Here is a 22171-nt window from a genome sequence, read left to right as displayed (position 1 = left end):
TATAATTAATTATATAGAGAATATAATAGTTTTGAACTTGGAGGGGGTGAAGGAAAGGATGGCACCTAGGTTTCTGGCCAGGGTTCCCGGGTTGAGAGTGGTACCACTCTCTGAGATAAGGAATGAAGTAGGCAGAGGAGGCTGTGGATGGGGTGGAATCAGAGATAAGCTGTCTACAGCCAAAGTTTGAGGTGCCTGCAGGGCATGCAGACAGAGATACCCAGTTGTCAGTGAAAAATGGTCACTAGCGATAGGGATACTAGCAGCACTGTGCCTCGGAGTGGCAGAAGTCTTCAAGGTTCAGTGACCCAAGTACGAACAAAACCAGGAGGACACTGGTGTTTGCAAGTTTGGGGTTTTTTTTTGGGGGGGGGGACAGGGTGGAGATTCTGTTAAGGAAAAACTTCAAAGGAATGGTTAGACAAGAAGATGCTGTAGAAAATGATCAATGGAAATAAAGAGATATAATGATTCGTGAAATAAAGTTTAGGTAGGTAGGCATATCAGCTTCTTACAGAAAGAGTAGATGGCACAAAAGATACTATTGGTTTCTGGTCTTAGGAAGCCACTGATGCTTTAACAAAACAATATTGTTACCACAAACTAACAAAGAATAGTAAGAAGAAATTGGAATGCACTAAGCCACTTTGAGGATCAAGAATCTCAAACCCATTCCACCAGGAAACTGTAATCCTCTCTTTAATGTCCTGAGGTGGACTTTTCTTGAAATTATTTTCCTTTCACTCTATAATATTTTTCCTATCTTTTTTGAGGCGGGGGTGTTTCAAAACAGCCTTGGCTGTCCTAGAACTCTCTCTCTGTAGACCAATAGTCTCAAACTCAACAGATCTGCCTGCCTCTGCCTACCAAGTGCTGGGATTAAAGACGAACATCACCACCACCAACTGTTTTCCTTATCTTAATTGCATCTAATGACGTCTCAAATTACCTTTTATTATATAATGTGTTATTAGCTTCTCTTAGCAATTGCAAGATAATTAGTAGTAGAATTCTAATTCAGGATGGTGCCCTCCAGTTTTGCCTTAATAGCCTTTCTTCTTATCTCTTAACAAAGTTATTCTTATTAAAGCACATACTTAATAGTAGAATATTTCACTTTCCCCATAGTCTCTGTGTAGAGAGCCTCTATGCTACTAAGTAGACACGGTCTAGAAACATCTAGGGAGAGGAGACTTCAACTGAGGGCATGCATTCATCAGACTGGCCTGTAGGAAAGTCTACAGGGATATTTTCTTGACTGAATGGTTAATGTGGAAGGGCCCAGCCCACTGTAGGTAATGCTAGCCCTTAACCAGGTAGTTCTGGCTGGTATAAGAAAGCAAAGTGAGTAAGGTCTGAACAGCAAGCCAGTAAGCAATGCTCTTCCATGGCTTCTGCATCAGCTCTTGCCTCTGGGTTCCATCTTTGACATCCTTTGATGGCAGACTCTGACATGTGAGCCAAATAAACCTTTTCCTTCCCAAGCTGTTTTGGGTCATGGTGTTTTAACCACAGAAGTAGAAAGCAAACTAGCCTTCTATGTGTTGAAACTGGACTTTGGGGAAAGCATTTGTAAGCCCAAGAATTTTCCTGAGCTATCAGAAATAGTAATACCCTTACAGGAGTTTAAGGGATTCGTTAAGAGCTACCTAGAACTCAGTATCAAGAGTTCATGAAGGAAAGCAGGATAAAATAAATACTCTGCCTGTGCCAGTGAACACACCTCGCTGAATTTGGCTTACCCTGGAAAAATGCTTTTCAGTCAAAGAGCCATGATAACCAAGCATTTTATTTCATTTCTGTTGGGAATCAAAATACTGTTTCCTCTGGACCAGTGTACGAAATAGTTACTTCTTTTCTTTTGCCCAGTTAGTTGCTGTCTTGTGTTCAAGGTTTGTAGACAATCGGTTTCTATGGCTGAAAGTTGAAGCCCTTAGGTAGATCTTTTGTTTCCACAATGCAGACCCCTCCCATGCCCCTGCCCTCAAGGCAGGATTTCTCTCTGTGGACCAGCTGCCTCTGTCTCCCAAGTGCTGGGTTAAAAGCATGTGCCACCATGCCTGCCTGGCTCTCTTCCTTCCTTTCTTCTTAATTTAATGTGTTTTGTCTATAGGTATATGTGTACACTACATGGATGCTGCTACCCTCAGAGGCACAAAGAAGGTCTATCAGATATTCTAGCTATTTACTGCTTTCAGATGATCAGTCTGAACACTGGTTGTGAACCATTTGTGGATACAGCTCTGTCAATGGGCAGTCTGCTCCATTGTCAGTGGATAAGAAAGCTGATCACATAGACAATTCATTTTTAGTTTGTCATGTCATTTAAACCCTCTGGAAAGTTTTTGTAAACTTTAAAAAATAATAACCAAAGTATAGTCTTACACAGAGAGAGACAGAGATAGAGAGACAGAAAGAGTTTTCATTTCCTTTGAAGCAGGATTTTTCTTTGTAGCCCAGACTGGCCTAGATGTCTTCATTCTGCCTCTGCCTTGAGTCCCAGGATTACAGGCATGTACCAACATGCTTGGCTCTCACAGGCATGTCTATATCATGCTTGACTCTCACTGGCATGTGCTAAATCATGCTTAGCTCTCACAGGCATGTGCTATATCATGCCTGGCTCTCACAGGCATGTACTATCATGTTTGGCTCTCACAGGCATGTCTATATCATGCTTAGCTCTCACAGGCATGTCTATATCATGCTTGGCTCTCACAGGCATGTGCTAAATCATGCTTAGCTCTCACAGGCATGTGCTAAATCATGCTTGGCTCTCACAGGCATGTACTATATACTTTGCTCTCACAGGCATGTCTATATCATGCTTGGCTCTCACGGGCATGTTTATATCATGCTTGGCTCTCACAGGCATGTCTATATCATGCTTGACTCTCACAGGCATGTGCTATATCATGCTTGGCTCTCACAGGCATGTGCTATATCATGCTTGGCTCTCATAGGCATGTACTATATCATGTTTTCCTCTCACAGGCATGTTTATATCATGCTTGGCTCTCACAGGCATGTTTATATCATGCTTTGCTCTCACAGGCATGTACTATATCATGCTTGGCTCTCACAGGCATGTGCTATATCATGCTTGGCTCTCACAGGCATGTCTATATCATGTTTTCCTCTCACAGGCATGTGCTATCATGCTTGGTTCTTCTTTTGATTTCTTAGCCCAAGATGAAATCCACAGAACATAGCACAGCAAGAAGCACCGATGTTGAGAGAGCCTGATCTGATAACTGCATCAGCCTCCAGCTCGAGGAATCCCAGAGTCTACCTGCAGAGGGGCATTATAGTGCATCTCTGCGTTGTTAAATATACAAGGTAAGTTCTCTCAACTGCTACACACTCTAGCACAGTAGTTCTCAGCCTGGAAATTGCAACCCATGATCCTTTTATAGGAGTTGCCTAAGACCTTTGAAAACACAGGTATTTACATTACAATTCCTAACTGTAGCAAAATTAAATAGCAACAAAAATAACTTTATGGTTAGGGTCACCGCAACATGAAGCACTGCACTGGAAGGTCGAGAACCACTGCAGAAGTTGGTGCTCAGGCATAACTTTCTGCTTTTAATAATGTGTCCAGATCATCCAATGAGCCTCTTTAAAGAAAAAAAAATTTATAACTTCAATTTTTTAATTTTTTAAAAGAGTTATTTATTTATTTTGTGTAGCTGTCCTCAGACATCTGAAGAGGGCATCAGATCCCATTTCAGAGGGTTGTGAGCCACCATGTGGTTGCTAGGAATTGAACTCAGGACCTTTGGAAGAGCAGTTAGTGCTCTTAACCACTCTCTAGGCCCATAACTTTAGTTTTTTCAAAGCCTACTTTTAATGATGAGTTTTAAATGCCTTCTGACAATCAGCCCACATCCACAGAGGCAACAAGAAACTGCAGCACACCACCAGAACTTTTCTTGGCGCATTTTCTCTATGGGGTCGCACTGAATAGAACTCAATTATGCAATGTAAGTCGGACCAATACATCTGTTTCATTAGCAAAGAATCCTTCATTGCGTGTTCTTTCATGTGCTTATTTTAGCAGAACATCCTCTCTTCTGTGTCTGCTGCAGTGAAATGTTCATTTACAAGTCTTTCCCCTGTGACCACTTCAGCTAAACATTTCTTCATGTGTTTACCCAGCAAAACACCATCCCACCGACTTTCCAAAGAACCTTAAGTTTCCACTTCAGTCCTTCATTGATTTTCTTTGAGAAATCTCTAGTTTTTTGTTTTCTTTTTCCTCCTAGCAGATGGTAAAACACCTAGAACTTACTTTTAGGTTTGTTTTTGTTTGTTTGTTTGTTTGTTTGTTTGTCTGTTTGTTTGGTTGGTTTTGGTTGGTTGGTTTCTCTGTGGAACCCTGGCTACCCTGGAACTCACAGAGATAAATGTGCTTGCCTCTGCTTCCAAAGTGCTGGGGTTAAAGGCCTGCCCCACCACAGCCAGGTTAAGACTCTTAATACTGACTTTCAGTTAACTCTTTCATTTTAGGCCCCACAATCCACTCTGGCAGATTTAGTGTCTGAAGATCCTGTGTTTCCCTGGCAGATTTTACGAAGTCAATGGGATCCCTCTTCAACAGCAGCTATTTCTGCCCAATGGTTGGCCTCGCCTCTTCCATCCTATGTCATGACCCCACCCCACCCCCACACACCTACTGCACGCTTTTCTGACTTCTGAATAGGAAAAAGCCTTAGAGCTCACACTTCCCAAAGACTTGCTCCCATTCTGAGTGTCACAGACTGCAGTTTTTTCTTTCTTCACTGCTGTTAATAGGGTTCTTGGCACTTGTTAAGGTCTCTATTCAGAAAAGTCAGCCTTCTAGCTGATGGACTGTGGAGGATCAAGATAAAGGTCCTGGGTAGAATCAAGCTGGGTTGAGAGTTCAAAATGGAGCTCTGGTGTTTTGTGTCAGCACCAGTAGTAGGTCTCTCAAAACTTGAAGCTGATGAGGCAGAAGGCAGATTATTTATTTATGGGGTCTCTCTCGATCTCTCTCTGCATGTATGATGTTGAGAATTCAACCCAAGCCTTCCCTGTGAGTGTCAAATGAGTGCTCTGTCACTGAGCCACATTCCCCAGGGCATACAGTCGCTTTCTTTTACAAAGACCTGTTTTTAGTTATGTAGAGCCTATGTGGGGGTTTGTGCATGCCTTTAGATACCAGCAGAGGACATCAGACTGCACGAGGCTGGAGCTACAGACAGTTGTGAGCCTCACAATATAGTTGCTTGGAACCAGTCCTCTGCAAGAGCAGTATTCACTCCTAACCGTCGAACCCTCTCATGGCTCACACACAGATACTTTGAAAGGTGTGTAGACATTTTTGGTGACTTGGTTTTTAGCTGTTGGTATCTCTAGGCTGGCACAGATGGAAGATGGAACCAGTTGAGTTCTCTTAAATATATAATTCATCTGTCATAGTTTTCATTAAAATGTTTTGTTACATATATGTAGTAGAGTGCGTGCATGTGTGTGCGTGCTATAGCATGTGTGGAAATCAGAGGACCACTCTAAGGAGTCGGTTCTCTCCTTCCATCAAGTGGGTCCCAGGGATGGAACTTGGGTCATCAGGGCCCAATTGCAAACTGCTGAGTCATCTTGCTACCTTCTGTTCAGCTTCTCAACACCCAAAATGTCTGCTTCTATCCTGACCCTTTCTCTGCTTGTTGGTTTGGTTTTGCTGTTGTTTTGGTTTTGGCTTGTTTGTCTTTGAGACAGGATATTTCAAACCTGGTGACACAGAGCCTGCAGTGTAGCTCAGGCTACCCTTGAGCAGTTCTTCTGCATTGCCCTCCTGAGTGCCAGGATTACTGTGAGCGATCACAACTGGTGTTCTGATGCCTCTCACAATTATCCTTGGTAGCAGCATGTGGCCATCATTGACTGCCTGCCTGGGATATCGGAGTTTCTCCCGGTGCAACAATTAACATTTGCCCGTCGTGTTCGGCTGCACACTAGCACAGATTTCTCTTCTCTGCTCTCCCTTCCCCTCCCTTCCCTCCCTCCCCTCTTCTCTTCTTTCCCTCTTCCTCCCCTCCCCTGCCCCTGCCTGCATCTGTCTTCCTTAAGACAGGGTCTCACTATGTATTCCTGGTGGGTCCAGAACTCAATATTTAGACCAAGGTGGCCTCCAACACACAGAGATTCACCTGCCTCTTGTTTCTTGAGTGCTAGAATTAAACTCACAGATCACCATACCCTGCCCTGCCCTAAAAATTCCTCTTTAAAAAGAGCTTATCTTTTTATTTTCTTAAAATGTTATGTGTATGAGTGCATGCACGCATGTATTTATATGTGCTCTTATGCCAGGATGTGGTCGTGAACCAAGAGGCCACCAAGAAGCTGTCTCTGATGTAGTAACGTTAGGGTCTCTTTATTACAAGCTTGGGCTTGGGCTCTCCTCCAGCCGGACCCTGACACAGCAGGACCGGAAGGGAAGGGGGAGCAGCCTCAAACCCTCAGCAGGACAAGTTTTTATACGAAAATAGGAGCAAGAGAGGGGGTGTCCAGTCTGGCAAGCATCTAACAGAATGACTATAAGCCAACAGGTGTGTGCTCTGAGGCAAGACTATATACAATCACAAATGCTCTGAAAGTACATCTGAAACAATCAGATTAGTCATTGATTAACTGTTGCTAGGAAGTAGCTAGGGACTAACCCTGGCCAAGGACAAGCTGTAGGGTCCTTCCTGGTATGTTTGGTTCTCTTGTATGCTTGGGTTCTCCTGTAGGTCAAGTTCTCAGGCATTTATTTATTTATTTATTTATTTATTTATTTATTTATTTATTTATTTATTTATTTATTTATGATGGAATAGGTTTGGCCCCTCAGTGCCACATGTGTGGTACCCTCAGAGGCCAGAAGAAGGCATCAGATCCCTTGGAACTAGGTTACAGATGGTCATGAGCTACTGTGTGGATGCTGGGAGTTGAACCCTAGTCCTCTGCAAGAGCGGCGAGTGTTCTTAATGGCTGAATAATTTCTCCAGGCCCAGTGGTCTTAAGTGAGGCTTAGGAAGGGCTCTTAATTTTTACTGATGAAAATAATAACTCTTCCTAGTCTGTTCTTGTGAAAATTGGGCATATCCTCTCTCTAACTCATTCTGTCAAATGTTTCTCTGAACCCTTAGAGATCTGCTAACCTGTACCTCATGGGTGCTGATACCAGAGATGTTAGCCACCATGCCAGTCTGGCTGGACATCCTATAGAACACCAGGCAGCTCCTTATGGTAAAGAAGGACTTGGTCTAAAGTGTCAGTGGTGTTGAAGCCGGGAGGGACTGTATTGAAGTTACTTTGTATTACTTAAATTGTATTACTTTATATTATCTGAAGTTACTTTGTATTGTTACTGGATTGAGTGTCACTTCCTCTCCCTGCATTGCTTTTACTTCTGTTGTGTCAGCCTCTCATGGAGGGGGGGCACCATGAAAGGAAGATAGAGATAAAAGAACAATGCCGTCCACTCCAGAACTGTTTATACTTCACTGAAAATAACACATCTCAACTTTAAAACCACTGGGCACCTTGAATTATCACCTACGGCTATGAGAATTTATTTTCAGATTTCAAATATTCCCTTCCTAGGCAGAATGGAGGAATTTATGGGCACCACACTTTTTTTTTTCCAGGCCCAAATATTTCTTCAATCAAGTATTGAAATGCTCAATTCATTAAATGCGCAGTTCATTAAAGTATGTTTTTTAAAAAGTATTTTCATTTTAAAATGATTTTTATAGTACAACTATTCTATATATTATTTTTATTTTTAGGTGTATTGATGTTTTGCCTGCATGTATGTTTATATGAGGGTATGGGATGTCCGGGAATTTGGAGTTACAGAGAGTTGATAGCTGCCATGTGGGAAGGAAAACTGAACCTCGGTCCTCTGGAAGAACAGCCAGTGCTTAGAACTGTTGCGCCATCTTTCCAGCCCCAACAAAGTATACTTTGTGTGTGTGTGTGTGTGTGTGTGTGTGTTCATGTGTGTGTGTGTGTGTATCATGGGTGTGAGTGCAAATGTTATACATAAACAGCTTTGAATGTATATTCACGCATGTGGGGGGGGGGACAGAAATTTCATCTTCAAACACTGTCTGCCTTTTAAAAATGTGTTTCTTTTAGGCGAATGGGTGTTTTACCTGGATGTATGCCTAGTGCTTGGTTCTCACAGAGGCTGAAGTGAAGATGGTTGCGAGTCACTATGTGGCTGCTAGGAACTGAACCTAAGTCCTTTGTGCCGGCAGCCAGTGCTCTTAATCAGTGGGCCATATCTCCAGCCCCACCTGGTTTTTGAGACAGAGACAATAGGCTAGGCTAGCTGGCTACTGAGCCCCAAGGATCCTCCTGTCCCAACCTCCCTAGTTCTGGCATTATTGGAGTAGGCATCCGTGCATACATGGTCTCCAAGGTTTGAACTCAGTTCTTCATGCTTGCATGACACATGCTTTACCAATCTGGTGATGTCCTCCGGGCAAGCACCAATCTGGTGACACCCTCCCCCACTAGCCTTTCTTTTTAAACATCCTTCTTTTTTTCACCTTTAACTAGCATCTTCTTCCACATCATAAGCACAAACTTTTCCTTTTGTTTTAAATAAGACCTAAAATAAGTAAATGGGAAAAGAAAACCCAGAAAGACCAATTCTTGTTTCCCAAGGTGACAGATGAACAACACATTTGGAATTGTTCTACGGTTTTTGTTCTTACATTATATTTTTGAGGGCTTATTACTCAATGCTGGATACCAGTATCCTCTCTTCCACAAAAACCACACCAAAGAATCACACTACAGATGCTGTCAGGACTGTATTCAATGATTAACTTAAGCATATTCTATATTCACCAGCCACTGTTTTGTTCTCTTCATCATTTTTGTAACAAGCTGTCTTCATTAGGGTTTTCCCGCTGTGAGCAGACACCATGACCAAAGCAAGTCTTAGAAGGACAACATTTAATTGGGACTGGCTTACAGTTCAGCAGTTCATTATCATCAAGGTGGGGAGCATGGCAGCATCCAGGCAGGCATGGTGCAGGAGGAGCTGAGAGTTTTACATCTTCATCTGAAGGCTGCTAGGGAAAGACTGGCTTCCAAGCAGCTAAAATGAGGGTCTTAAAGACCACACCCCCAGTGACACACCGATTCCAACATGGTCACACCTTCTAATAGTGCCACTTCTTGGGCCAAGCATATGCAAACAAAACCATCACAAGGTGAACCCTGTGCTTGCCTCAGCGAGTCTGCTGCCATTGTTAACTCTGATGTCTGCATGGCTTACCCATCCCTGTCCCTTTCAAGTCTACTTAAATAGCAGTGGTAGTATTTAATCTGCTATAGCAGATCTCCCCGGCAGAAACACAGGCCTCTCACCACCACTAAGTGTGGGCTCTCTAATGAAAGGCACACGCACAAACACACACGCAAACAATACAGAGCCTTATTTTTAATATTTCCTAAGCAGCTCAATGTCTGGGCCACTCCCAAACTTGCACGTTGCTGATGCCTTCCCTCTGATACTCCTGAATTATTACTTACTAAAATCTATATTTCATCTTTACTACCCCAGACCCAAACAGGGGAGGGGCTCCTCTTCCCTGACTCTTACATGGCTGTATCCTTTCTCTCCCTCAGCTCCCAAGCCTGATCCTCCTGCCTCCCTGGAATGGTGATTCTAAATCCTTTTTTCCTGGGTTCCTTCGTCCAGAAAATCTAAAATCCCGCCGCCTCTGTCTCCCTGTCCAGCCATTGTTGGCCAGTAACATTATTTACCAATTAGAGCCAACTGGAGGTAGGACCCTCAGTGTCTTACATGCAGATGTGGGAATTTGAGTAATTTGGGAACCCAATTAACATAATATAAGCAATACACCAAATAAATCCCCAACATGAGATCCACTTTGATTTAGATTTCTCTTGTCTTCCTACCTTAGCATTCCATATCGCCCTTCTTACCTTAATTCTTCAGTTGCGTTCTAGTGTTGTAAATGCTATTTGTGGATCAGGCTGGCCTCAAACCCACAGAGATCTGCCTGCCTTCTGCCCCTCAAGTTCTGGGATCAGAGGTGTGCACCACCACATCCCTCATTATGGTCTTCCCTCTCAAGAGAGGGTTAGGTCTTTAAGGATGACTTTGGGTTGTGTGTTTACTTGGTTATCTATCTATCCCAGATAAATTGCACTTGGAGCATAGAATGGGCTTACTAAATTTGTGCTTGACAACCTTGGAATGTATCAGGCTCAGAGAGATGAATGAAATAATGGACTAGACATTTTATCTTTTCACCCTCTAGACACTACACTTTTTTTATTTTTTTAGTTTTTATTTATTTAAAAATAAAAACCACTCTGTTCTGCCTGTACTTTTCCAGAACCTTGACCATCTCAACCGAGTGTTATTCTAAAAGCCATGCCCTCAACCCTTCCAACATGTCTGTATTAACTTGTCCTGAATTAACTTTATAAATAAAAGAGGCTTAGTTAACTCACAGTTTTGAAACTCAGAGACCACGGTTCTGGTGTCAGTTTGGTTCTTGGCTGTGTCACACTTGGTTTCAAAGCAGCACGGGATACAAGTGAGTGACGTCTCAGCCCAGGAGGAGAAAGAGGCAGGAGGAGCCATCTCTGCTCACTTTACAGTGGAAGGGATTTCAGGAGAAGTACTGAGAAATCCGTAAGAACCATTTCATACATACAGTGACCACCGGGATCAGCAAATTTTATCCTTCAAAAACCAATAGACAGGGGCTGGAGAGGTCATTCTAGAGGTTAAGGGAGTTTGCTGCTGTGACATAGGGACCAAGGTTGGTTCCCATCACCCACGTTCCATAGATCACAATCACCTGTAACTCCAGTACATGTAGATTGTTGTTTTTTGTTCACATTAACCCTCCCTAACCCCTATTCATTACACTTACTAGAGCATCAAATTTTCACCATTGTAATTCTAGTCCCCTTGTGGATCATCAGCTGAGGCCAAAAGGAGCAGAGATTGGGTGTTTGAAAGCCCTGCAAGTCTGTGTGGTGAATAAGACACACAGGGACCAGCTGCAGAAGCAGATCAACTTTACTTGAGGTGATCCAAAGCATATATAATTTTGGAGGACAGGGATGGGTAGAAACATTCAGGATGGGCGAAGGTCATTAGCTGAAGGCTTAGGATCTGCAAAGTGCATCGTTAGCAAAGGGAAATATTTTAGAAATCTCAGGTGCTAACTGAACAGTTTCTTATTGGGCAAAAGGACTTTAAACCTGTAATCTAACTAAGGCTATATGACATTCTTCCAGTAGAGGTGTGTTCGTGAGTGTGTTGGGGTTTGAATTTCCCAGACAAGTTCAGAGAAGGAGAAGCCCTGCCCATGAAAGAAGTCCTCCATATTGCACCAAGCCCCAGAAGGCCAGTGGTAGACCTTAATTAGCAGAGTTCTCCCGCAGAGCAGGGACCGCAGGCCTTCCAGATCTTTCCGATGCTTGTCAGTTCCAGAGTCATGCCTTGTAATCCCCTCCAGAGGCAGTGTTACATTTCAAGCCAGAAAACACACGCCCGTGATGAAGGAGATTTTCATCTGTGTCAACTGCTCTACTGCAAACAAACAACAGATGCTCCATCAACGAACACCGGCTAACAGCTGGTTATGATGACCACAGATACGTCAGAAACTCTAAGAATCTCTTCTTGGGCTGTAAAATGCTTTGGGTCAGTTGTAAACAAACCATTTATTCTAGCTGGCCCGCATGAAAGACACAAAAACCTGGTGCTGTATTCACAAGCTGTAAGACTAGATTGGAGAAGGTTCTGTGGTATCTCACCTATATCCCACCCAAATGTCCCCTATTTCTTCTCTGAGTCTCACCCAGGCTGCTTCCGCTCCATCTGACTGTCCTCAAAGTATGCTTCTTTCAGCCACAAGCTCCTGGTCCATTGTGTCTACGGGAGACCCCTGCTCTCTCAGTCTTTCCTCATCTTCTTCTTCCGCTTCCTCTTCCTCTTCCTCTGTGGCCTCTCCCAAGACTCCTCACTTCTTCTCAATGACAGGCTCTAGCCCATTATTAACCAGTAGCTTCAAACTGGGGAAGCAAGGTTTACACAACAAAGATCGGTGTATGTGGGGATGCACTCACCTGGGGTTCAGAATTTAGCATCTGTATACATACCAACAGACCAACCCCCAACAGTCAGTGTTTCTTTCTAAAAATGCTTGCTCTTAGTTAAGAAGAACAGTAGCAAATGTGGATGTGAGCGTCTACTGCTGCTGCTGCTGCTGATGGTGCTGATGATGGTAATGACGATGTTAGGCTGTTGCTGATGCTGCTGATACTGATGATGATGGTATGATGCCAATGCTGATGATGTTAAGATAACCTTTACCATACTAGGTACCATCTAGATTTTTACATGCATTGTTATATTTAATTCTATTAAATTATGAGAGTTATTAGATAAATAGTAACTAGGTTCAGAGAGACTAGATAACTTGCCTCCAAAACTCTGAAAACAAACCTAATAATGGCTTCAGACAGAGGAGTCAGGATTTATAACCGATGAGAATGAAGAGAAGGAGGAAGAGGAGGAAGAGGAAGAGAAGGAGGAAGAGGAAGAAGGAGAGAAGGAGGAAGAGGAAGAGGGAGAGAAGGAGGAAAAAAATGATGATGATGATGATGATGATGATGACAATGACCAGGACCATGATCAAATTGTTAGCAAAGAGCTGAAATCCCAATGGCTTTGACTCCAGGCTCTAGGGCATTTGGTAGCATGTCGAGTACTATGAGATAGTGGTGACATTTACATCAGACACTTCCTGACTTGCAGTTTTGACATGGATCCTCAGTGTTTTATAAACCTTTTGCCCTGCTTATCCAAGGGTGGAAAGAAAGCAAGAAAAAGAAATAGGACATAAACCATCTGAGGGCGCTGTGTCTTACCAATTTAAAGTTGTTTTTTTAAGTTTTTAATAGACATTTTATTTTCAGTAGCATAAATAAAAGTTTATTGATAATACAATAAACATTATCCAGCCAGCTTTTTCAAGCCCAAAGAATAAGACCTGAATTACAATTTATATTTTGTTTCACATATTACAAACCCCATCCTTGTCAGCTGTGAAATTTTAATCCTGAGTGACACTGTTGGTATCTTGAAAAGATGAAAACATCGATCAGGGACCAAATCCTTAATTGTTGCTATCCAACCATTTTTTCCTGATCTTTCTAATGCCATGCATTCCAGACTGTTCAATGGATTTGTAATAAACTTCCAAAATGAAGGGAAATGTCTTGCTCATTGTTTGCCTGAAATCTTGGCTCGAGTTCATCTTTTTAAACCAAAAATAAACTCCCCAAACACCTACAAGCTCAGCGGCTAAGACTCCTTTAAAGATCGTCCTTGCCAGATGTTCCATGGTCTGAGCCATCCTGAGACCTCTGCAACCCAACGGCTCAATTTAAACTTTTCTGTGGTGGCAACAAACCTGCCTATTGTACAGTCTGTGGTGACAAATTATGTCTACTAACCCCAGGTAGGGAACCTGTAGTATACCAGGAAGTGTTTGTGAGCCCAAAAGACCTACTAGGAGCCATCTAATGTAAGCACAAGGTCTTTATCAATCTTGAGCTTGACCTTAACCCATAGGACAGTTTTGGTGAAAAAGCCCCTGAACTCTCGTGGGGACAAGGTTTTATAGGAAACACAAGCAAGGTGTGAATGTTTTTAGCCTGGCAAGCAACTATTTGAAGGGTTATTGTGACCTTTACCATAATTGTCTAGTGTTGGGAGCCAAACCATAAACTTAACTTCTGTTTTCCTCCTGATGGTTGGTTGTTAGAAAGTGAAGTGTCAGGGGCAGGCTTGTAACCTGGGGGTGCAGATTTGTTGGGGGAATAACCTGAAAACTGGTGCTAGACACAGGTCCTGTTGGGAGGTAGCCTGGAAGCTGGTATTAGGTACCAGCCTATTAGTTAACTTGATTCAACCTTAGGTCAGGTTCTTCAAGATGAAGTCTTAACCCAAAAGATCGGATCTCTCAAACCCACAACAGACCAAAGGTCCAGAGGTCACTGAAGCCCATCTTGATGAATCGTGAGTTTTCTTGGGGTTACTTACAGAAGTATGGGTAACGGGTCACTTACAGGAGCAGAAATGACTCAAAGACAGCTGCATCACCAAAGCCTACCTCAGCATGGCTGTCAGCTCACAAAGCTGGGAACTGGAACACAGTGGACAGCCTGCAGGCAGCTCGGCAGCTCGGAGCATGTCCTCCCCAGGTGACACTGGTCTAAACCTCTTCCAGGCAGATGGTCTGCTCGCAGAGTCTTCTTGGCAGCTCGGCTTCTCTGAGAGGGACTCTCAGCTCTTATTGCTTACTCTGGCCGAGAGGACCTAGAGAATCTAGGTTTTAGGAACTTCCTGAAACTATTTTGAGTTGTTTACCTCCTCGCTTAAGGAGCCTCTTTGCAGGATACTTCAATCTGTAGGAAACCACCTTATAAATGGGGACAAATGGATGGACACAGGGACAGTTTGGGCTTGTTTGTTTGTTTTTGTTTTGTTGAGACATGGTTTCTTAAGTGGCCATGGCTGTCCCAGAACTCACTTTGTAGACCAGGCTGGCCTGTAATCTCACAGTCTCATAACGAATCAAGTTCTGCACAGACATTTTCTGTTTCAGAAGCTAAAATGCAAATAGTGAGAACATTTTGTGGATTGTTACTGGGGTTTATTTGATTGGACTTTTGAAACAGGGTCTCACTAGGTAGACTAGGCTGGTCTTGAACCCAAACATCTGTCTGCCTCAGCCTCTCAAGTTGCTGGGATGAAAGGCCTGTCTCACCACAGCTGGCTGTTGTTGGTGTTTATTGAAATCCTGGGTAAGAATGTTAAATACTGGTCGTTTGGTTTTCTGTTGATGTTCTAGAGCAATGTTTTTTGTCCTTGTTGTTGTTGTTTTGGTCATTAAATGCTTCTTTATTGCTTTTATTCTTTATTGGTTTTTTTATTTATTTACATTTCAAATGTAAAAGAAACCCCTTCCTGGTTTCCCTCCTGCAACCCCCCTATACCCTCCCATTTCCCCCTGCCTATAAGAGGGAGCTCCCTCACCCACCTACCCACTCCTGCCTCACCACCCTAGCATCCCCCTACACGGAGGAAAAGAGCCTTCACAGGACCAAGGACCTTGCCTCCCATTGATGCCAGATAAGGCCATCCTCTTTTCCTCCCCTACCCTCCCACAACCACTAATCCCTCCCCTCCTTTCCTCCCCTCCCCTGCCCTTCCCTCACCTTTACTATTTTCTTCTCTCCCCTCCCTCCCCTCTGCCCCTCCTCTCCCTCTCCTCTGCTTCCCTTTGCTCCCCTGCTCTCTCCTTTCCTCTGTTTTCCATGTCTCGTCCTGTTAACATGGGAAATTCATGATGAGGGTGGTCAGTCTATCAGGTGACTAACACCAGATCATGTGCCAAAATGTGGAGCAGAAAGACAGGAGAAAAAAAAAGTCAAGGAAATAAAAGGCAGCTAAAGATATTGTTTTTAAAGTAAAAATGTCATTATTGGAACATTTCAGGACATTATCAATAAATAAGGGGATATATAACCATTAGGTGAGACAATATAGGTGTCTTAGGGTTTTCCTGTTGTGAACAGACACCATGAGCAAGGCAAGTCTTAGAAGGACAACATTTAATTGGGGCTGGTTTGCAGGTTCAGAGGTTCAATCATCATCATAAAGGTGGGAACATGGCAGCATCCAGGAAGCCATGGTGCAGGAGGAACTGAGAGTTCTACACCTTCATCTGAAGGCTTATAACAGAATACTGACTTCCAGGCAGCTAGGGTGAGGGTCTGAAGCCCATGCCCTCAATGACGCACCTATTCCAACAAGGCCACACCTCCAAATAGTGCCATTCCTTAGGCCAAGCAAACACAAGCCATCACAGTAGGTGTGATGGACACTTTTTACTCTGTACTAGACTGATGCTTTCTTTGCATGCCTCATCATGCTATTCCCAAAGCCCCGAGCGAGAGGTTTATAATCATCTCTCTCTTAATCATGAGGAAACTAACTTACCCTAAAACAGCAGTTCTCAAATTGTGTGTCATGACCCCATTGGGGGTCAGATGACCCTTTCACGGGGGTTGCCTAAGACCACTGGAAACAGATCTTTACAGTCCATAACAGTAGCAAAATTATAGTTATGAAGTAGCAATGACAATAATGTTATGGTTGGAGGGTCACCACAACATGAGACACTGTATCAAAGGGTGACAGCATTAGGGAGGCTGAGAACGGCTTCTCTAAGTTTACAGTCTTATGTCATGACTAGTCAGAGAGCCAGACAAAACCTGGAACTCTGACCGATCACTCCTGCTGCTTTTGTGTGTGCTCCTTGCCTGTTCTCTGTTAGAACAACTCGGGGTAGACTGAAAACGCAATGCACACTCAGCTTTTGTTTCGTTTTAAGTTGAAAGTATAAGACAGAAATAAAATATGTAATCTTTCAACCAAAGTAATACTGTTTTTCCATTTTGGCATATTTCCTCGAGCTTTTTTCCCAAACATGCATACACATAGATCCCCATCCACTGCTTGTACATGCATGTTGTAAATATGTAACATGTATTTTATGTATGCTTATAATACATAAATTATAGCTGAGCAGTGCTGGCACACACTAATCCCATGACTTGAGAGGCAGAAGCAGGTAGATCTTTGAGTTCTAGGCCAGCCTGGTCTACAGAGTGGGCTACACAGAGAAAACCTGTCTCCTGAAAACAAAACAAAACGAAACAAAAAACAAAAAACCACCAACCAACTAACCAAAATAACAAAAAGCATAAAATATCTTTTAAAAAGACTGTGGAGAGCTTTTGGGCCCCCTAGGCAAGAAATTGACTTTGGGCCAGGACAAGGAAGTAGGGCCACTTCAGGCAGGAGTTTGACCTTGGGCCAGGACGGGGAAGTGCGCTCAGGCAGGAATCTACTTTTAGGCTAGAACAAAGAAGTAGGCTTCAGGCAAGAGTATGACTTTGGGCTAGGACAGGGAAGTAGGCTCAGACAAGCCCTTAGAAACAGTGATCACAGGACTTTGTTTATGGCCTCGCTTGTTCCTTGACTATTTGTATTTATTGTCTGGCTTGTTCCCTTAACCTAGAACTGTTGTTAAAAATGGTAAAAGCAGACTAGGAAAAAGTAAACCCACCTCAGCCTCAGAACTGGCTAGGGTCTTGCTACAATGTTGTCTAATTGTCTTTTTTTCTCTTTAATCCTCGCTCAGGAACTGGAGAACCAGTTGACTGAATAAGCTGGCTTGGTCAAAATATAAAAATATATTATATATAAAATATTTTAATATTCATTTATATATTTAATAGACATAAAGTAAAATAAAAATATTCTGCAGAGCAGAAGAGGGCATTGGATCCTTGGTACTTGAGCACAGGCAGGTGTGAGTCACCATGTGGATGTTGGGAATCGAACCTGGGTCCTCTGAAAGAGTAGCCAGTGCTCATAACACCCAAGCTATTTCTCCAGCCCTAAAAAAAAATCTTTTAAATAGCAATTCGGCCTTGTTTTATTTTTTTTTCCTCTTCATTTGACCATGACAATGTTCCCCATGCTTTTAAATCTTTCAGAAGAAAAAAACACTAAATAGCTGCACAGGTTCCAAAGCATGAACATCTCATGAGGGTTTTAAAACCATTTGCATTTCTACAACCATCCTGAACATAGTTTAGTGTGTGTGTGTGTGTGTGTGTATGTGTGTGTATGTGTATATGTGTTTGTATGTGTATATGTGTGTGTATGCATATGCATGTGTGTATGTATGTGGGTGCATGTATATGCATGTATGTGTATATGTATGTGTGTATGCATGTGTATGTGTGTGCATGTATGTGTGTATGTATGTGTGTATATGTGTATATGCATGTGTATAGATATGTGTATATGCATGTGTGTATTGTATGTATGCATGTGTGTGTATATGTATGTGTGTATATGTGTGAGTGTATGTGTATATGCATGTGTATAGATATGTGTATATGCATGTGTGTATTGTATGTATGCATGTGTGTGTGTATATGTATGTGTGTATATGTGTGAATGTATGTGTATATGTATGTGTATGTGCATATATTCTTCTTGAAGTAAGACTGCTAGAAACAGAACTCATTAGAAGATACAAATATTTTTAAAGATGTATTGTCATTTGCTTTCGGGAAAAATCATGTGTACTAATCCTCCGAGACAACGCAAGCCCACTTGTCGTTATTCTTAGCACTACATAAAATCATGCTTATTCAACCTTGCTAAATAGCGGGGAGAAAGTTTGTTCTCCTAGATAATTAGACATGTTACTTTTCCTTTTCTTTTAATTTTCAAGACAGGATTTCCAGACTGGCCTCAGACTCAGAGATCCACCTGCCTCTGCCTCCTGAGTGCTGGGACCAAAGGTGTGCGCCACCACTGCCCAGCTTAGAGAAATCTAACTTTTAAAACGCACTTCCTGCTTATCTGTGTGTTCCTCCTCACCCTGGGTTTTGGTGTTTTACCCACATTAAGGTAGTATTTGTGGCAAATATTTACTCCTCCCGTTTGCTTGCTCAGCACGTGCATGTCAACACGCTCACTCCTGTACAGTCGTCCAACTGTGAGCAACCCATTCTCATTCTTGGACACATCTATTTTACTTTTTATTTTTGTGTGTGCACACATGTTCTCATATATGAGTGTGTGCACACATGTATGTGCAAGTGAATGAGAGGGCCAGAGGCCAATGCTGAATATCTTGCTAAATTGCTTTCTGCCTTGTTCTGTTATTATTTTGAGACAGGATCTTGCTAACCGCCCTGGCCTACCCAGAACTCTCTTTGTAGACCAGGCTGGCTTCGTATTTACCAAGTTCTGTCTGCTTCTGCTTCCAGAGGGCTGGAATCACAGGTGTGCACCATCCTGGCCCTCCACTGTGGTTTTGAGACAAGGTCTCTCACAGAACCTGCTGCTCACCAATTCTACCAGACTGGGTGGCCAGCAAGTCCTAGGGATTCTTTTGTCTCTACCAGCACCCACCCAAACCTGTGTTTGGTGCTGAGGTTCCAGCTGAGGCTCCAGTGTGGTTCCAGCTGTGGTTCCAGCTGAGGCACCAGGTGAGGTTCCAGCTGTGGTTCCAGGTGTGTTTCCAGCTGAGGCTCCAGCTGAGGTTCCAGCTACGATTCCAGCTGTGGTTCTAGGTGTGGTTCCAGCTGTGGTTCCAGCTGAGGCCCCAGGTGAGGTTCCAGCTGTGGTTCCAGCTGAGGTTCCAGCTGAGGTTCCAGTGTGGTTCCAGGTGTGTTTCCAGCTGAGGCTCCAGCTAAGGCTCCAGCTGAGGTTCCAGTGTACTCCACCAAACCTAGTTTCTGGATGGGTGCTAGGGGCTGAACTAGCACTCTCATTCTTGTTCAGCAAGCTCTTTGCTGACGGGCCATCATCCCAGCCCCATTTTTATTCTCTTGTATATATGGTATGAGGTCACTAGTGGGATTACAGCTTTATTCCTTTCTTGTCAGTGACAATGATATCTGAGTGCCAATAACAATAAAGTTTACAAAATGCCCATTTTGTGTAAGGCGCCGTGAAACACTGGCACAGTTCCATGAGGTGGTGTTTTGTTTTCTTTTGTTTGATCTTTGTTTTTGTGTGGTGTTGGGAGTTGAATGCAATTCCTCCCACACACTAGAAAAGCTGTCTCTTGCTAAGCTGCCTGTGGTTTGTATGCCACAGAGTCTTAGGAAGAGGGTGAGCTCAGCTTAGGGCTGTCTGATGCCCCAAACCTGTTCACAGACCCACAATACCTCACTATCTCCCTGGAAGCATTTATTAAATGCACTTTGCATCCCTTGATGATTTAATTCTTGGTTTCATTTATATCATCCTGACAGAATCAAGTCTTCAGTGCACTTTCATTATCCAGACTACCTAAGTGTGAGAGACATAGTCAAGGTGCCTAACAGATGGGGCATAAGTCCCAGCTCAATCAATTCCAGTAACCTTGAGAAGTTCACTTGTTTCCCCTGTGCCTCACCCTTCTCTTCTGTAAAATGGGTACAACAGCAGGGCATGTATTGTAAGGAATCTTACACAAGTTGTTAACCTCATTAGGGATTGACTGTGGGATCTAGCATCAGTCACTTAGACTCTCTGAACCTGATTGTTGCATGTTGTTACAATTAGCATTATCTCCTGCAGATGCTGATGAAATGCTGGTAGCAACAGTTTATCCATTCGTGAGCCTTGTGGGAACTAAAGCAGGAAGCTTGTTAAAGCCTTCAAATGTCTGCCATCACAGGAGACTTTTTGAAACTAGTGGCTTAGAAGAGGCAGAGGCAGCTTGACAAAAAGAAGAGGAGGAGAGGCCTTGAGAAAAGCAGCAGAATCTTCATCTTTGCTCACACAGGGGCTGTTGGTCTTTACATAAAAAGATGCTGTGTCCACGAGCTATGTAAAGGGCATTAGGAGAGAAAGCAACACTTTCAAAAGCTAACGGGGAGCTTTGCTGAATGCCACCACCCACTTGGTATTTGACGAGCAGGGCATTTATAGCACACAAAAGTTCTACCTTGTAGGCTTTCGAGCAGGAGCTTCTGTATCTTAAATGTTTGGTCCTGTTAGCAAGGGGGGAAAGAATGCTTTCTCCCAGGGATTAGGGGGATTTACACTTTAGAGGTGAGCTTTGCTTTTCTTTAGAATGATCCAGAAGGTCCATTTGCAGAAAATCAAAAGTAGACTCATGTCTAGGCAACACGTGGAAGTGCTGGGGGCTGGGCTTGACAATCGGCAATTAGGTTCAGGTTTCTGGGTGGGTTTCTAAATACACGTTAAGCTGCCGTTCTGACAGCCTTCTGTGCTTATCAATTAGAAGGTGGGCCTATGTTCCAGAGAGGCCGTCTGTTGGTTTTGTTTGTTTGCTTTTGTTTTCTTTGTTTTCTGTATGGTTTGTCTCCTCAGCCACTGTCCATGGGACTCGGAGAAGTCGTGGGAGACGCCATGTGGTTGCAGACTCAAGCTCAGCCGCAGCTCCAGTGCCGTGGAAGATGACTGTACCTCAAGAGGCAGAGCCCTGTACTCCCCGAAGCAAGAGACAGGAGATAGAGACAGAGACAGACATTGAGACAGACAGAGACAGAGGGGAGAGAAAGAGAGAGAGTAAGCCAGGGTGTGTGTGTGTGTGTGTGTGTGTTACAAGAGTGTTGGTTTTGCCTTTGAGTATTTGTGCCTAGTAAGTATTTGTGCAATATTGACTTGACATTCTAAGAACCTGCCTTTCCTGTCTTAGTTTGAACCTTAGAAACTAGCTGATTCTCAAGTTACCTCCCTCTTCCTTTATCACATGATCAACAATAATTTCATGTTCCCTACTGAATTGTAATGAATACAACCAATGTTTATGGAGTGCCAGCCAAACATTGGGCTTGGAGTGGGGGCGGGGGGCGCGCATGCACGTGAGTGCACGTGTGCGCATTAAACAGAAAATCCTTACATTTCTGCGAGATCATTCTAGCCCCATCTTATAGATCAGGGACTAAGGCATCGAGGCCATTAGTGTTTTGCGTCAAGTATTATTCAGTGTCACTGGGAAGAATTAGGACTCAAACTTCATTCTCATCTCCTGGTTTCTTCTGCCCCTGTGACGTCAGGAGCTATTGGTTGCCTTTCCTTTTCTTACAACCTCTGGCACCATGCCCACCCACAGAAGCTACTTAGCAACTGTTTAAAAATAGAAAGCACTCAGGGAAGGGTTGGCTAAGGACTGGGCTGAATCCACTTCAAAATCCTGTCCTTCTGATTTAAACAGAACCTATTACCTTAGATGCTCGGGATGAGGCCCCAGAGAGCTCTTCGTCAATAGCCAGACAAGACCAAGATGATAGCCATGTTTTGAATTCTTTTATTTTGCACAGAAAAACAGGAGGAGCTAAGCAAACAAGAGCGGGATTCAATAACTGATTTTTCACCATTATAACCACCAGGAGGAAGAGGTTCCACCCCGAGGAACCTCTGGTTTTCTTGCTGGAACTGCTAGGAGGGCTCAGATGCCAGCAATGGGAGAGGGTAACCCAGAGATGAAGTTCTATTACACCCTGGTAAACACTGGTCTCTGACCTAATATCCTCATGACCT

This window comes from Micromys minutus, assembly GCF_963924665.1.
Source record: "Micromys minutus genome assembly, chromosome: 22".
Taxonomy (NCBI): domain Eukaryota; kingdom Metazoa; phylum Chordata; class Mammalia; order Rodentia; family Muridae; genus Micromys; species Micromys minutus.
Note: the sequence above shows the minus strand (reverse complement) of the source record.